This window comes from Oryctolagus cuniculus, chromosome 15 (assembly GCF_964237555.1).
Source record: "Oryctolagus cuniculus chromosome 15, mOryCun1.1, whole genome shotgun sequence".
NCBI lineage: Eukaryota > Metazoa > Chordata > Mammalia > Lagomorpha > Leporidae > Oryctolagus > Oryctolagus cuniculus.
Genome location: NC_091446.1, coordinates 68,305,764 through 68,323,973, shown reverse-complemented (window position 1 = coordinate 68,323,973; position 18,210 = coordinate 68,305,764). Strand labels below are relative to the sequence as shown.

General features: G+C 51.0%; 1 protein-coding gene across 28 annotated transcripts in view; it reads left to right on the top strand.

The window, feature by feature from the left end:
• KCNMA1 (potassium calcium-activated channel subfamily M alpha 1) overlaps positions 1–18,210 on the top strand; it is a 781,282-nt gene that overhangs the window by 326,594 nt on the left and 436,478 nt on the right.

The window sequence follows — 18,210 nt, the reverse complement described above, 5'->3', positions numbered from 1 at the left end:
GAGAGAGAAAAGGAAAGAGAGAGAAGATAAAATCTTCCATCTGTTGGTTTACCCCCCAGATGGCCACAACAGCCGGGTCTGGGCCAGGCTGAAGCCAGGATCCAGGAACACTATCTGGTCTCCTGTATGGGTGGGCCATGTTTTGCAGCTTTCTTGGGTATATTAGCAGGGAGTTGCATCAGAAGTGGAGTAGCTGGGACCCACCAACACTCCAAAATATGATGCCCGTGTCACAGGCAGTGGCTTACCCTACTATACTGCAACACCAGCCCCCCAAAAAGTCATGAAATCCATACATAGGTTATTTTTAAAAATAATACCCATTTTCCATAAACGTTTTGGCGATCACTTTTATATACAGTTTCAGAAGCTTTTGTACCAAAATAAGCTTACATAATTCCATTTATCCGCGGATTTCCTGACATACCCTGGTAGACTTAAAAATAGTTGTTTGCTGTTTTACTGTCTTGATTTTGCCCTGGTCTTCAGGCTCCTCCTTCCAGTGAGCTAGGCATCTATGTGGAGTTTGCGTCCAGCCCTTGGCAGAGAGATCCATGCAGACAGAAATGGATAGGACCCAGCTCTACTCTTTGGCTTGTGATCTTGAGCCATTTTCTGGTTGTTAACTTTTTGAACCTCTCTTTCTTCCTCTATAAATTAAGACCAAAGCCCTCAGCCTCAAAGGATGATGATAAAGGAGATAAAATAGCAAAAGAACTTGGAACTCAAAGAGAATTATAGTTCATAAGATGATTAGGGTGATTGCTTTGCTAAAGTTAGCCTGGTGTAGCAGGAACAAAATGAAAACTAAGAGTCTGGACACCTGCTCCCAACCCTGTCCCTGACATGCTTGCTGGGTGACCTTGGGCATATTAATTAGCTTCTCTGGTCCCAGACTCTGCACTAGGGAAATGGTAGTGGATATCCCTGCTCCCTGACAGCTTGGCCAAGTGCCATACCCTGACCCTGGCGGAGTACCCTGCTGCATTTCGGGCAGGTGTCTCTCTGAAAGGTCCTGCAGAGGTGATTCAAGGAACTACACCCACTGCAGTGTCTGCTTTTACCTGGTTCTTTGTAACATTTTCAGGCTCCCTTGCACCTTCTGTCTTGAAGATATCCTTGGAGCCTCTATCAGGTACACTGATGTATCAGGTGCGCCAAGTACCTTTGTATTTTCAGGAGAAATGAACTGCAGAGGGGAAGGAAAGCAGAGGGTATGGAAGCAGGTCCTTTTTTAAAATTTTTGTTTTATAATTTGAAAGTCATAGTTAGAGGAGGGAGAGAGAGAGAGAATGAGAGAGAGAGAGAGAATTTTCTATCCATTACATGCCCCAAACTCTGAGCCTCGCTGAAGCCAGGAGCTTCACCTGGGTCTCCCATGTGGGTGGCAGGGACCCATGCAACTCAGGCCATCTTTTGCTGCTTTCCCAGGCCATTAGCAGGGAACTGGATCGGAAGTGGAACAACTGGAACTGGCAGCCTTAGGAGATGCCAGCATCACAGGCAGCAGCAGCCCCTGAAGTAGGTCTTTTTGGGTGGTGGTAGTTAGATTTGTCTTTGAGAAGCTGCTTTAAATGGTTCCCATGGAAGTTGCACTTGGCCTTGGCCTTGGCCTCATGCTGATTATGTACAGAGGTGGGCTGCGTGTGGTTAGCTCTGAGCAGTCAGAGGAGGAGGGCAACACCATTTCTCCTAACGCAGTTTCTGGGTGCCAACCATCCTACCAATCTCTGAGGACAAACAAAAGTTGGTCTTTCTGGGAACTACCCTGCCACACATGGTAGAGCCAGAAGAGCAGTATTTGGGGCAGCTGATGTCAATTCTCCCCTCTGTGCAAATGTTATGTGGTCTTTTGTTGCTGTACTGGAGCCATGGATGACTAAAATCAGGTACCTTAAGACCAGTGGTCCGTTTCTGGGTGGACAGAAGGCAAAAGCAAGCACTTTTTTGTCCATTCACCCCAAAATGCTCTCCACAGGTCATTTTGCCTTCATAACACCTGTTGGCCCTGCCCGGAAGCTGCACTCTGCTGGAAAAGCAGCCAAAGGAGGGTCGCCTGCCATTGGCTGTCATTTAGAGCTCCCTGCTCTAATGGCTTCAGGACCTAATTGCTGTTGAGAAGGGGGCGGAGCCCTTGGTGCCAGGGTTCTCCCCACAGTGCAGGGGAAGGCAGCAGGATAGGGGGAAACCAACCCAGCTTTGTCACAGTCTCTAAGACATATAGTCTCTCCCTAAGAGAGCAAGCTAATAGTATTTTTCCAGTCCCTTGCTAATATTCAATCATTTCTCAAAGCCCTCTCTAGTTGAGGAAGAAACCTGCAGCATGAAGATTGCGGCCTGCATTCTTTGTTAATTTTGAAAAAAAAACATTTATCTACTTTCAAGGCCAGGTAACGGAGAGAGAGGGAGAGACAGAGAGATCTTCCATCTGCTGGTTCATTCCCTAGATGCCCACAACTCCAACTGGGTCTCCCACATGGGTGGCAGGGGCCCAAGCATTTGAATCATCCTCTGCTCTTTCTCAGGTGCCTTAGCAAGGAGCTGAGTCAGAAGTGGACCAGCTGGGACTCGAACCAGTGCTCTGATACAAGATGCTGATGTTGCAGGTGGTGGCTTAACCCACTGTGCCATGGTGCCAAGCTGGCGGCCTTCATTCTTTCTTGTTCTCATAGCCTCCCTATATTTCCAGCTCCATGTTCAGGAAAACTGGGCAGTTGAGGTGTAATTTAAGGGACCCACTGTGGTCCTGGGGCCCACTGATACCTTCACATGGCCCTGCGAAGCCCATGTGTGTTGTTGTGGGTCCAGCCAGGAAGATGTCTGTCTTATCAGATGCCCTAGCATCTGAGGAGGGAGGCAAAGCCATTGACTGTGAAAGGCTGATCATGTTTTTAGCAATAGAGGTAGGAGGCTGGAATGAGTGATGGAGTTGAGGAGTGTCCTGTTGAGGTTAAGGACACTGCCCTGGAATGAAACTCCTGGGCTCGAAATCTGAGTCTGAGCATTCAGGCTGTCCCAGGGCACGCCAATGCCGCTGTCTCTGCAGGCTGCACTCGGGGCACAGGGAGGGAGGGGCCATGCTGCCTTCCTGTGGCCACAGCGGAAGGTTGTGGAGGCCCTGTGGTGACGTAGGACTGTGGATGTCATGGCCTGTGGGCTTTTCTAGAGTGGAGGTCGGAGGTGGGGAGGCGCATGGATGGGGTCAGTAGCAGGGATCTGAGGGTCACCTTGGGTTTCAGAGATGCTGTGCAGGATGCCCTCTCGGGTAGGAAACGGTGATGGCCAAGCTGGTATAGTGAACGGGACTCTGAGGGGATGAGAAGAATGAGCCCCTCCCTGAGGGGGCCTGCAAGATGCATGCTTTGTTTTTTAGAGGTATTTATTTGAAAGGCAGAGAGAGGAAGAGGAGAGAGAGAGAGAGAGAAAGAAAGAGAGCTCTTCCACCCACTGGTTCACTCCTCAAATGGCCATAATGGCCAGGACTGAGCCAGGAACTCCTCCTGGGTCTCTCACATGGGTAGCAGAGTCTCAAGTATATGGGCCATCTTCTGCTGCTTTCCCCGGTGCATCAGCAGGGAGCTGGATCAAAAGAGGAGCAGCTGGGACTTGAACTAGCACCCATATGGGATGCCGCCGCTGCAGGAAATGGCTTTAACACACTACACCACAATGCCAGTCCCAAGAAATGCACCTGTGAAAAGCAGATAATGCAGCCCCGAGAGGCTGCACTGCTGGAGACAGTGCCAGTGAGGGCAGAAGGGACAGTCAGTCCTCAGCACACCTCTAACTCCATCAAAAATGGGCTTGTTTAATGTCCATAGCAGAGTAGATATTATTTCCATCTTAAAGATGGAAAGACTGGGGCCAGAGAGGTTTGGCTAAATTGCTCAAGGCTACACAGCTTGCAAGTGGTCAAATGGGGATTTGAGGCCGGCACCGCGGCTCAACAGGTTAATCCTCCACCTAGCGGCGCCGGCACACCGGGTTCTAGTCCCGGTCGGGGCACCGGATTCTGTCCCGGTTGACCCTCTTCCAGGCCAGCTCTCTGCTGTGGCCAGGGAGTGCAGTGGAGGATGGCCCAAGTACTTGGGCCCTGCACCTCATGGGAGACCAGGATAAGTACCTGGCTCCTTCCATCCGATCAGCATGGTGCGCCGGCCCCAGCGCGCTGGCCATGGCGGCCATTGAAGGGTGAACCAACAGCAAAGGAAGACCTTTCTCTCTGTCCCTCTCTCTCTCTCTCTCACTGTCCACTCTGTCTGTCAAAAAAAAAAAAATGGGGATTTGAACTCAGAGCTGCTCACAGGATACCACTTGTTAAGTGCTTCAGGAGCAGTGTAGACAGGAAGCAATTATAGGGGTGCAGAAAGAGAGAAGAATTCTCAGCCAAGAGCTTCTCGAATTCAGAGGCGCATCCCACTCCCCAGGGATAGACCCATGGATTGAGAGCAAATTGCTCCACCTTTTGGTGAAAAGAGGCTTGGACCCCGAGGGAACAGGGCTGATTGCATGTTCACCTTGTGGTAGTGTGAGTGCCTCCCTGGACACTGTGGGAAGGAAGTGAGTTGAGATAACATCTGCTCGCCAAGCACCCACCCAACACCTGGCACCCAGTGCGCCCTGGGCAGTTGGTAGCTGTTCTCCCACTGGCCCATGGCGGCCCTGCTCCCAAGGCTTGCAGTGTGGGGTGAGAGGTCACCCTGCCTGGCTTTCATTGGCTTTGATTCACCACGGTGCTTTCCAGATGTGCCAAGACTCTGCGCGTTGGTTGCGATGGGTTGAACTCTGCGATGGGTTGAAGACAGGAAGCGGCTGTGTGATGCCCCCATTACTGAGACTGAAAAGCTGCTCCGGTGCCTGGTGTAGCTTTCTCTCTGGTTTGCCAGTTTCTCAGAGAATGCAACATATTGTGCCCAGTGAGATAATTTGCTAACCTGGATATAGGAGGAAGTATGTGTACCCCTCCATGTGATCAAGTGCCACTGAAGGGGCCGGCTTTGTGGCATAGCCAGTAAAGCCACCACTTTCAGTGCTGGCATCCCATGTGGGCACCAGTCTGAGTCCCGGCTGCGCCACTTCTGATTTGAGGAGTGAACCAGCAGGTGGAAGACCTCTCTCTCTCTTTCTGTTTCCCTCTCTCTCTCCCTCTCTCTCTAACTTACCTTTCAAATAAATAAATAAATCAGAGAGAGGGAGAGAGAGAGAGAGAGAGCGAGCAGCTGATGCCGACTCCCTGCGATTCTCTGAGGCAGGATAGTGGCTTGGTGCTTGCTGGGATGAGCCGTGTGTATGATTTGCTAGCTCTTTCTCTGAAGGTGGAAGGTGGAAGTGCTGTAGAGAAGAGAAGGTGGCACAGGTGCCGGAGGAAAAGCAAGGGGCAAAAACCATCCTTCCAAAGCAGACCCAGTTTCCCTGGAAACAGATTTCCCTAAAACGCCAGGAGAAATTGGTTTCTGATGACTGTCGGTACTGTTCCCCGTTCCTTAGGGGACCGAGCCAACGTAAAGTTATCTTGCAGTCTCAGCATGGTGGGTTAGGAGAATTAGGTCATTTGTAAGTCAAAAGATTTCTACAGAATTTAAAATAGGTAAATTTCCAGGTGTTCTGAGCTTGGCTGGCTAGCAAGGAGGGCTTGGTGCAAGTCAGGCTTCCTGATTCCACAGCTTAGCATTGCCTTCAAGGTCTTACAGTGCTTTCACAACAACAAAGGCACTGCCTGGGGAAGAAGGCTGCTTTTTAAAAAGAAGTTAGTGAAGTCTTAGATCCTCCTGGAATCCAGGAAACGCTGGCCTGCTGGTGTTAGCTGAAGGGGTGGAGCAGAAATCAGATGCCAGGTGAAGACAGGGTGCACTGGAGCTGGAGTTCTCCATCCTGCCTGCTCATGACCCCAGGCCCAGAGCCTCCTGGGTAGTGGGTCCCCAAGGATGCCACTGAGTCAGCTGCACTGTCCAGCCCTCCTGCAGGACCCTGGAGCTGAGGGTTGACAGCACTGCAGGGGGTCCTGTGGGGCTGGGGAGCGAAGGAGGTGCTCACTTGCATGGCTTGCATGGCCCCTATTCCTCCAGGGGTGTTAATGCAGACTGTGCTGCAAAAAGAGAAAGGAGTCCCTGACATTTGTTCCTGGGCATGCAATGATAGTGAGAAGACCCCACTTCCTTGATTGCAAAATGGCAGCAGTTGGAGCAGCGGCATTGTGGTGCAATGGGTTAAGCAGTAGCTTGCAATGCCAGATCCCATATTGGGGTGCTAGTTCAAGTCTCGGCACTCTGCTACTGACCCAACTCCCTGTTAATGCAGGTGGAAAAGCAGCAAAAGATGACCCAAGGCTTTGGGACCCTGCTACCTATGTGGGAGGCCAGGATGGATTTCTAGGCTCTGGCTTTAGTCTTGCCCTGCCCCAGCCATTGTGGCCATCTTGTGAGTGAACCAGCAGATGGACGATCTCTGTCTACCTTTCCTGCTCTGTCATATTTATTTAAATAAAGGTATCGGTTAGTAAGATGCACCACGGACTTAATCTGGAGGATTGAGGTGGGAGAAAACTTCATGAAATATGTGTTAAAATATATTTCAATTTCATAATTATTGTATTTTGGAAAATGTGACTCTTAGAACTGATCTAGCAATATAATAATACTGTGTTTTACATAAATTAGCTCATTTCATTGTTTAAACAACTTTACCTATGAAACAAGTGCCACCATTGTCCTCATTTTACAGGTGAAGGGGCTGAGGCCCAAATGGGTTAAATAACCTCTCCAAAATCACTGACAGTCCAGTACTGGCTGGTGATGTTTGAAGTTTGATTTTCAGAGTTAGCCAAGAAAATTTCACAAGAACCAAGGCTGTACTTTCTCAGGCTCCTTACCTCCTCCAGAGCCCAGAGAGGCCACTTTCCCTTAATTACAGCCCCAAATCCCCTAAGTGTAGGGGTGTCCTGTACAGCGGCTCCTGTTGTGCATTGCGCATGAGTAATTAGCTTGCAGAATGAGTAGAGACGAATTCCAACTTGAAGTGCTGCACCACACCCTGATGCATCACACAAAGGCTCAGCCAGGGCTATGGATCCAGTCTGAGAGAGAGAAGCTGCTGTGATCGGGTGAGAAGAGAGCAAAGAGCAGGGGCCTCGCCCCCTCCCTGGTGGCTCTTTCTTGGTTCTGGCACAGCTTCTAGAAGAATCGCTCTCGTGGATGGATTTGATGGTGGGCACCAGCTCCGGGGTCCCAGGGACTTTCAGGAAAGAAGTTTCTACTTCTGCCTGTTTGGGACAGCAGTTGCCATGGAAATGAGAACAGGGAGAGCGGCATGAGCAGGACCCACGGCACCAGCAGGACCCACAGGACCAGCGGCTTCTGACTGCTGCACCTGCTCCTTCCGTGCGGCTTTCCCTCCGTGGTTTCCTCGTCTCGGGCTCCTTGCTGGGCAGGCAGCCTGACTCTCTCAGGAGCTGCATCAGGAACAGCCTGGGGAACAGAAGGTACCAGAACCACTGCAGCTTATGCCCAAGGCATGACGCTGACTTCTCACCAAGGGTCCCCTGGGACCCGGACGTGACGTCCCATTTGCAGGCTCGTGGTGGTGGTGGTGGTGGTGGTGGTGGGAGGACAAGAGTGTCACGCCACAGCTCAGGCATGGGCTGGATGGGAAATCCAGACCCAGGCCTGCCGAGCTCATGGGCACGGTCACAGCAGCAGCCTTCCTCGGACCCGCACCACCAGCTCTGACATGCTGCTGCGTGGGGGAGTCTGGAGGCGGGGGGAGCGGAACTCGGCCCCTGCAGCATTTAGCTGGTGTTAGAAGCAGGGCTTTTTCCAAAGAGAGAGAGCAGTGGCTGCAGAAAGGCAGGGAGGGGAGCTGCAGGTGTGGTCTTGAGCTTTCTTCTTTTGCTTATTCCGGAAGTCACTGTGATTCGGCACACCATCCAAATGAAGGTGTTCTATCCCCACCCATCCATGCATCCATGCATCCATGCATCCATGCATCCATGAGGCTGAGAGACAGAGCCAAAGAGAGAGCTTCCCATCCACTGGTTCACCCCTCAAATGCCTGCAATGACAAAGCTGGGCCAGCCTTTAGCCAGGCGCTGAGAACTCAGTTGGGGTCTCCCACATGGGTGGCAGGGACCCAATCAGTTGAACTCTCATCTGCTGCCTCCCAGGGTGCACATTAGCAGAGAGCTGGAGTCAGGAGCCAGAAGCAGAAATCGAACCCAGTCTCTCTGATGTGGGTCGGCGGGTGTCTGCACAGGTCTCTTAACCACTCGATCACATGCACACCCCAGTCTGGTGGCTGTGAGGGAAGCCTCTGGGTTCCCCTGTGCCACAGGTCTTGCCGCCACGGAGCCTGCACTTGTGAGCAAATGTGCGGGGATCCCAACAGCAGCAGCAAGAGCAGCAGTTGCAGACATACTTCGTGTTCCTCAAGCAGGGAGACTGCTCTGATGTTCCAGGGTGCCAGTTCCTGGGGCGCCTGTAGAGTGGGTGTCCAGGACCATCTCTGCCCTGGCCAGCCCCTGCCCCAGTTGTCTACAGTGAGAGTCCCACAGACCCCCCTTGCTGCTCTGTGTGCAGACAGAACCCAGGGTGGCCATTGTTCTGGCAGCCATCATGCCAGTGGGTACCCACAAGAGAATCCTGGTGCTGAGGGCCCTTCCTCTCTAGACCTGCCAGTTGGCAGACGGCGAGTAGCTTGGAGCCTCGGGTGAGTGCCGTGATGTGGCAGGGACTCCACCAGCTGGACGTTGGTAGTTTGTCAGGATTGATTTCCCTGTTGGAGCACACCCCTCCTGCCTTGTGCTAGGTCTACAGCGGTACCCAGGCTTCTGTTCTTTATAAGCTCTGTGGTGAGCTCTGATAGTTCAGGGAGTCCCTCTGATTGGCTCACTCCCTAAAACTCCCCAACGGGCATTAATGGCCACTCTCCTGTTCCTTGACCAGCTGTGTCTGGTTGGGGAGAGCATGCTTAGTTATGATGACTGTTGAATTTTTATGGTGTGATTCTTGGATCTGACTTGGATACAAAAGTATATACATTGTTGTCTCTTGACAAGCTCAAGGGACTGGCATCCAAAGCAGAGGAGCTAAAGGTCTACTTGGCTGCCTTTGGTGGGACCCCCGTGTACACTCATCTGGAAGCCCAGTAACACACAGAGCTCTTCTTCTGGGTCTCCCTCTTGGAAGGCAGGCCGGAGGAATTAACCAGGGAATGAGATGCACCTGCCTTTGTCCACGCCCATCATGTTCAGAACCCATGAATAAGACCAAGCGCAGCAAGGGTAGTCACCGCTGCTGAAGGAGGAAGTGTGTTCTATTTCCCGGCTCCCTTTCCTCTCATAGGTGGTGCCTGTCTCCTTTTTGCTACCTGTCCTAGAATGCAGCCACCATGATTGCATGTGTATTTTGCATTTGCTAGCCCTGTCACCAGGCGTGTGTTGCACTTTGTGGGTTACAAAGTGGGTTCCCATACTAATCTCTTCCAATTTAATGAGACGATGACTCAGCGGTTATAAATCATCCATGTGGCGTGAAGCATTGTACGTGACAAACACGGAGCTACGGTGAAGTTGTCACTTGAATGAAAGATGATAAAAAAAAGTGTGTTCCCCAAGCAGCAAAAAAGGAAATAGCTGTAAAACTTCTATTGAGGTAGTTGCTATTAGTAGTTTTAGCTCTTTTTAAAATAAATATTTATTTTATTTATTTGAATAGGAGAGAGAGAACCTGCTGGTTCCTTCCCCAAATGGCCACATGACTGGGGCTGGGCCAGGCTGAAGCCAGGAGCTGGGTCTCCAATGTGGATGGCAGGAGACTTGGGTGTTTTGGCCATTGCTTGCTGCTCTTTCAAGCATCTTAGCAGGGAGCTGGATTGGAAACAGGGCAGAGCAGGGACTTGAATGGCACTTGGATATGGGATGCTAGATGCTGCTGCACACACGCTGGTCCCCATGTCTTTTTTTTTTTTTTTTTTTTTTTTTTGACAGGCAGAGTGGATAGTGAGAGAGAGAGACAGAGAGACAGAGAGAAAGGTCTTCCTTTGCCGTTGGTTTACCCTCCAATGGCCGCCGCGGCCGGTGCGCTGCGGCCAGCACACTGCACTGATCCGAAAGTAGGAGCCAGGTGCTTCTCCTGGTCTCCCATGGGGTGCAGGGCCCAAGCACTTGGGCCATCCTCCACTGCACTCCCTGGCCACAGCCGAGAGCTGGCCTGGAAGAGGGGCAACCAGGACAGAATCTGGCACCCTGACTGGGACTAGAACCCGGTGTGCCGGCGCCGCAAGGTGGAGGATTAGCTTGTTGAGCCATGGCGCCAGCCGTCCCCATGTCTTAAGCTCCTTAGTAAGCTCATGTTTAAGAGGCCTAAGGATTTTTCCAACAACGGTAGATGAGACATGGACAGAGGCACTGACTAGGCTCCCAGTTGCATCATGTTGGATGTTTTGGGGGCCACCTGCTTTCGCTCTGTTCTTGGGACCAGAGACAATGGGCATGTGGCTGGCTTTGTAGTTTTCCAAAAGCCACAAGAACACAATGAGGGTGAATTTCACCCCCTAGAGAAGCAGGGATGAGGTCATTAATCCCCACAAATGGGCCACCTGCGTGGCCTTGACTTCTGGAGCAATGAGACAAGCCAAACCCTGTTGGCTGTTTTGAGTGCAACCAGGTGAGCAGTTCAATGCAAGCCTCCCCCAGGCCAGTGAAAAGCTCCGCTCCTCTCCACATTAGCCCCCTCTGCCTTCTTCTTACATCCGTAACCCTTGTTAATTAAGCAGGTTAGCCGGTAGGGCTTCTCATCGGTTTCCTGCACATGGCCATGTCACAGCCTGTCAAGTAGGATTGACACCTGCTCTGGAACAGATGTCATTCTGTTAAGAGAGTAATGAAGAGGCCAGCCAGATGCTGAGGCTGCCCCAGTGGGCAGGGATGCCAGCTCTGTCCAGGAGTCCGCTGCTATTGGACCAACTCTGAGCAAAGTGTCATTGACCAGACTTCGTTGTAACTGATGTGTTTTGAAAAACTGCCTGTCTGCAGCAGGGTGACCAGGCAGAGCTGAGGAGCTGCCACATGGCATGGGCCTGGCTGGTGGTCCCTCTTCTGACACATGGCCTTTGACTGATTGAAAAAGCATACTTTTGCATTCGTGTCCTGTTGCCATTCTAACCAGTTACAGCAGACATGGTGGCTTAAAATAGCACAGACCTATCCTACAATGTCTGGGGTCAAAAGTCCCACACCAGCCTCACAGGGTCAAAGTGAAGGTGCTGACCACTGGGGAGACCTGACCCCTGTCCTTTCTGGATTCTTGGGGCTGCCTGCATTTCTCACTCATGGTCCCTTCCTCCTAGCACTCTGACCTCTGCTGCTGCTCTCACGTTTCCTTCCTCAGCTCCAGCCTCCTGCCTGTGATTACAGGAGGCCCATCCAGATAATGCAGCCTGGGCTCCCTGTCTCAGGGTCCTTAGCAGAATCACACCAGCAAAGCCCCTTCACAGCGTCAGGTAACATGGTCCCAGGGCCCAAGGTGTGGGCATCGCTTATTGTTCCGTGGCCGAGGACAGCATTTCAGCATACTCGGTGTAAAGTCTGACTTAGGGCAGTGCCCCACTGATGCAGCAGGAAGGTGCCCGGAGGAGCTGGGCAGAGCACTGGGCTCTCAGCAGGAAAGGCCTGGGGAAGCAGAGCTGGGGAACACAAGCAGAGGGGCTTTGGAAGTTACCTTCTTTGAAGGGTTGAAGCAGAGCTGACTTCCTTGCCGCCGTGGCTCAGGCTGAACAGACCCCTCTGGTTGGCCACTGGGAGTCTCCTGGCTTCGTGTTGTTTGTTAAAACTGGCCCGTGTTGAAGCTCAGTGTGAGTAGGTGACAGCTGGGAAGTGGCTGGGCTGGGCTGGGCTAGTCTGTCGGAACCAAGGGTAGGAGACATTGCAAAACCATGGCCTCCCATGGATTTTGTGTGACTTCCAGTCAGTGATTCCCTGTCTTATCCAAAAGAGCTCCAGGAGCATTGGAATTACTCCTTTAAAGAATTGTTTCATAAGAAATAGAAGAGGTAAAGTGGGTACTTGTGAAAGAGAAAAGAAAAAAATGATTTCAAATGCACATACATAAAAATGTATCTGCATCTCTGGTTTCAGATACTCCCTTTCTGTTCCCAGAGGTGGAAGCTGTATTCATTAACATTTCTGGTGTAGCCTTTTAGTGTGAATCCATGCATCTACAAGCATATGTCTACGTAGAAGCTTCCCGTTTGAAAAAGACAAATGATAACATGTTCATGCTGATGTATTTCTTTCTGTTTGTTTATTTTCACACACACACACACACACACACACAGAGAGAGAGAGAGAGAGAGAGAGAGATGGAGATGGAGAGAAAGATTGAGATCCATTGATCGAGAGAGATCTTCCATCTGCTGGTTTACTATCCAAATGCCTACAACAGCTGCGGCCAGGCCATGCCATGCCAAAGCCAGAAGCTGGGAACTCAATTTGGGTGTCCCAAGTAGTAGCAGAGACTCAATTACTTGAGCCATCAGCACTGGTTCCCGGAGTCTGCATTAGCGGAAAGCTGAAGTCAGGATCTGGAGTTGGGATGTGGGATGTGGTCATCCCACACTAACCACTAGGCTGGATGCCTGCTCCATGATGCTATGTTTCTTAGTGATCTGTCCATTTCAGGACCGACACAGCTGCTCTGTTTAACAGCCACGGGGTTTTACATTGCATCCATGCATCTCAATAGCGTATGTAACTGGTCCCTCAATGATGGACCTTAGCATTGTTTCTCATCTTGGACTATAACCAGCAATGTTGCAGCAAGTGCCTTCTTACATTTTGCTACACATATGCACCATATTTCTAGGGGTAAACCCCTATGGGTGGCATTGTTGGGCCCCAAGTTATAGGCGTCTTCAATTTTGGTAGTTGTGGTCACACTGTCTTCCAAGATGGGGATGTGAGCTTGGAGACCATAACACCCATCCAGAGCTCTGTGGTACCCTCGTTGGGGGGTAAATTAAGGATTATAAGACATACTCCCCACCACCATCCCACAAATCACTACAAACCTGGTCTCCACGTTGCAACCAGGACAGGTGTGTTCCTTCGAAAGGATATTCATCAGGTACCTTTGGCCAAGATACTATGTCAAATGCAGGGGACATAGCATGCCACATCCCATTGAAAACCACTGACCATGTCTGCAAGCGTCGGGAGCTAGGCAGCCGGAAGACTTTGATTTGAGCACTGTGGTGGTGGGTAATCCTGGGAGGGCTAGAGGTGAAAGAGGCACCGCATTTGCCAGTGCCAGCAACCGTGCTGCCTGGGGCCAGGGTGCTTGGATGGGACTGAGCTATTGTGTGTGGAGGAGACTGGCTGCTTCATTAGAGAGAAACTGTGCGCGGACCGTGACTGAGGTGCCCAGCAGCCTTCTGATTCAAGGAGCACACAGCCTAAATGCCAGCTCAGCGGCATGTCGGGGACGAATGCATGCGCGACACTGCCTTTCTGCCCCTGCCTTTCCCACAGCCTTGCTTGGTGGCCAACCTTTGTTGCTTTAAGGAAGTGAGAAAGGGACCAGCCTATATGGCAGAGCAGGAGGTGAGCAGTGAAGCAGAGTTTGGAAAGGGGGATGCGGGGGCTTTCTGGAGTCCACAGTGCAGGCTGCAGATTCTGACCCAGTGTGTCCAGCTCCTGGAGTCCTCACAAAAGTCCCAGTGGACCGCCTCAAAGCGCAAGGCTGTGCTTGTGTGCAAGGAGCCTTCCAGAATGGTTGAGCAGAGGGGAGGGACCCCAGGGCCCCCGGAGTGACAGGGCTGTCACGCACATGGCTGCCTCAAAGCCCGGTAGACCACCAGGGCAATCTTCAGCTCTTAACCAAGAAGCACCGTGCTATCTGACCTGGTCTAGCCCCACTCCTGCCACCGTGCTGCTAGTTTGTTCCACAGTCCCTGCTAGGTATAGTTAAAGGTGCGTTTCACTGGGCACAAAGAACTTTGGAAAGCCCATGCATCGTTTTTGCATGGAACACATTTTCCTCAAAATTTTTGGAGGTCTCTTGCATGCATGGATCTCAATTTTTTTTTTTTTTTTTTTTTTTTTTTTTTTTTGCACTGAAGTCAATTCCCAATTCCATTGTCCCTGATCTCTTCGGCGTGTCCTCTTACTGTTTGTTTATTTGATTGCTTGCCTGCCGGGGGTGTTTCTCCCCACTAGAATGGACGTGCTCAGGAAGCAGGGATCCTGTCGGTCACAGTCCAGGTCAGCAGAGGTCAGAGTGCAGTTAGGACATCCTGTGGCTCAGGAGAGAGTGTAGCATGGGCCTCTTGGAGGACTGGGGCAGGAAGAATGGAAAGGGCAAATAGGCCACCTTGGGGACAACCCTGAAGTTAGCAAGAGAAGGGGCCCTGGGCATGGAAGGGCAATGTGGAGGAGGTGGTGCCATGAAGGGGGTCCAGTCCCTGCTGAAGTGGTGGGGGGAAGAGGGGAGGGAGGGGCAGGCACACTCCAACACCATCCTTCCTTCCAACTCCAAACCTCCTGTCTGGCTCCTGCTGCTTCCACCAAGGGGTGGCCCAGTTGGCAAGGGTTGCCAGGGAGCCCAAGCTGGTCGGGGCTGGCCCCTGTCCTTAAAAAAAGGCAGGGGGTCAGCTGAGACCCCTCCCGTGCTCGTGCCTTGCTTCTGCCCCAGGAGCATCAGCTCCTAACAGGTCCTCAGCCCACCTACTCTTCTCAGTCCCAGCGTGGATTCCAGTAGCGGGGAGCTCCGAGGTCCAAGCTGGCCGTCACCCCTATGCCTCTGACAGGTGCCCAGCCTGCCATGTGTTCTCTCTGCTGCCCTAGGCCAGAGGAGGGAGAAGGAGTCTGACTCCTGAAAATAACACCCCTTCACCAGCCCTTTTGTCTGATTGCTCCAGCCTTCTTATATGAGCAGCGCTATGAGATCTGAGAAATTCCTTTGAAGACAATTTTAAACTTCCATTCCTTTGTTCACTTTTAACATGTGTAACATTTGGGACCTTCCCAGAGCCCTGGGTTTATTCCTGGCATCGGGCTGTGAAAGCCAGAGAGCAGCTGGGGGCAAAATCCCACATTCCTACCGTCACCTGGGGAGTGTGGAGAGTTTGTCTCACAGATCGTGGTCCTGATTTCTCTGGATGGTGGCATTAGGAGCACCTTGATAGGGACGTGACATGAAGGTCCAGGTGAACCCAGCACACGACAGGCACTTGGCCATGAGTGTTCCTGTCCCCCAGCCCGGGGGGTGATCAGGTGCCCCCGGGCCCAGGTGTCCCCTGCAGCGCATCCTAGCATCTGCACTGATGTTTGGATTTCCTTCTGCTGAGTTTTCCTCCGTGGAAGAATGTGCACCAAAGGAGGGGCTTGGCCATTTATAAATATGTCTCCTTCTCATTGTGACATTTTGCTCTTTTATTTTAACTTTTTCAAAATTTTTATAAAGGGGGGCCGGCACCATGGCTCACTTGGTTAATCCTCCGCCTGCGGCACCGGCATCCCATATGGGTGCCGGGTTCTAGTCCCCGTTGCTCCTCTTCCAGTCCAGCTCTCTGCTGTGGCCCGGGAGGGTGGTGGAGGATGGTCCAGGTGCTTGGGCCCTGCACCCGCATGGGAGACCAGGAGGAAGCACCTGGCTCCTGGCTTCGGATCGGCACAGCACCAGCCGTAGCGGCCATTTGTGGGGTGAACCAATGGAAGGAAGACCTTTCTCTCTGTCTCTCTCTTTCACCAACTCTACCTGTCAAATAAATTAAAAAAAAATTATAAAGGGAACAAATTTCCTGTATTTCATTTATGCAGTCTTAAGAACATAATGATACTTTCTCACCTTACCCTCCCTCCCTTCCTCCCTCCCTCCCTCCCTCCTTCCCTCCCTCCTACTCTTCTAAAGCTGTGATTGATTGCTGGCTTCCCATGACTTTTCCTTTAAGGGTTTGGTTTGTTTTGTTTTTAAATGCAAGCTGCCTACACTGGTTTCTGTGGGTTGTTTGTGGAGTGCATGGTTTTTCTTTCTTTTTCTTTTTCTTCTTCTTCTTCTTTTTTTTTTTTTCCTGCTCTTTCCCTTTGCTTTCTCTGAGTTAGGGTTTCTGCTGCCTGGTCCCTAGAGTCCTACAGGAGGGTTGAGTTTTTGAGCTGCAGCAGTTTTTCTCATTTAAATGTTAGGGTTGACTGGTGCTGGATCAAAGCTCTGTCAGTGGCTTTTATTATGGGAAGTCTCAGCAGGTTAGAACCCAGGCACTGTTACTGAAACCTCTAATGTAACAATGACACCGCCCCGTAATTAAGGCATTGCTGGAAGTGAGTTCCATTGAATTGCAGAAGGGAAGGTAACAGCCCAGCCAGTGGGGCTGGTGCTAAGTTCTGCAGAGAGAGATGCAGTGAGTGGGGTGAGGGGGCGTGTGTGTTCACTTCCCTGGGTTTCCACCTGCCTTACTAACATGAGAGCAGGTGAGGAGCACCTTGTTAAGGATGCTGGCTACCTGGTGCTCACCCTGACTCCCGGCACCACCTGTCCTGGCCAGCCCTATGAGACCCTGAGGGAGAAATCCGCTGAAGCTTTCCAAACCGCTCGCCTCTCTCCTACCCATTCACACACGGCCCTGGGCTGAGCCGGGCTGGTGATGACACTGGTGAGGTCCCTTTGTGCCCAGATCTTCAAACGCAGAGTCATGGTGTTTTGCTTTTTGGAGAGGCACCGGCAGGAAAGTGGAATTTCCCACAAGACGGCAATTTCATCAGCCTTCATTGGTGACCTTACTATTTCAGTTTTGAAGGACAAACTTGCCCTGTTTGGAGTGGGGAAGGAAAATAGCCAACTCCCAGTTGTGCATCTGTGTGCTGAAGCAATCGCCTACTGGGATAAAAGTGCATGAAAACACAACCCTTCCGGAGGTGCAGGGCTCCTGGGCAGGAGGGGTGGGGCGGGACCCAGGCCTTTGGACCCTCATTGAGTAGAAGGTTGTGGGGCCTAATCCGACCTCTTTCTGTAAGTGCTGCCACTCCAGGCCTGTTCCCTTTTAAAAGCATGTTAATACGTTGTTTCATCTCTCCTGTAACTCTGTCCATTTAAGATTCATTTTACATAATTGATAGTGTTCAACTGTGACCCAACTTAGAAGGAAAATGAACAATCTATGGCTCTTAAACATTTTCTGTTTTAAAGGATCGTACCGTGAAATGAGCACAGTTGTCTTCCTGGTGGGTAGGCCTTTGGGTTAGAGCACATACGTGGGTCACATGACCACCTGGCGCATGTAATCAGGACCCAGAGTCTTACCCCCTCAAACTCCCTGCACCCCTCACTCCTGGCAGCCACAGGTCTGTTTTCTATCACCATAGTTGGTTCTTCTCAAGAATGTCAGATCAGTAGAATCCACAGTGTGTGACCTTTTCAGACTGGCTCTCTTATGGGCCTTGTATTTATTTTTTGATTAGAACTTTCATTGAAAATAAACAGTCCATTGAAATTACCTATTTGCCAAAAACTGGAAAGATGGCTTTGGATTAACAACTTTCATCATGAAGACATTTTTGGTAGAATATTTATTGTGCATCTTCTGTATCTGTTTCAATCCTGTAGCCGTATCTACTAAATTAGGGTCATGTTGAAATAACTCAATGATACAAGTGTAAATAACCTTAATGAGGAACAAAAATGGGCTGGGAGGAAGAGTGAGGCCCTGGTTGGAGTCCTGGCTGCTCCACTTCCAATCCAGCTCCCTGCTGATGGGCCTGGGAAAAACACTGGAAGATGATTCAAGTGCTTGGGCCCCTGCTACCCACATAGGAGACCTGGAAGAAGTTCCTGACTCAGCTTTGGCCTGGCCTAGCCCCACCTGTTATGACCATCTTGGGAGTGAACCAGTGGATCGAAGGTTTTCTCTCTCTGTCTCTCCTCTCTCTGTAACTCTTGACTTTCAAATAAATAAATAGATCTTTAACGAACATACAACCTTATAGGCCAGGACAGGCGCTCAGTGAGTCCTCTGTCATCACTTAGCAATTAGAAACCCTATGGGCATCATCTGTGTCATTTTGGGATTTGCTTCTTCTTTTTTTCTTTCAAGCTTGGAAGAGTTTGAATGGTTTTTTAAGAAAGAATTTTCTCAAGAAAATGGTAATGAAGTGAAAAGGTGGCTTTGAGACTTCCCTTTCTGCCCCAGACACCAACACCCCGTGGACCTTGGCAACTTCCGGCTGTT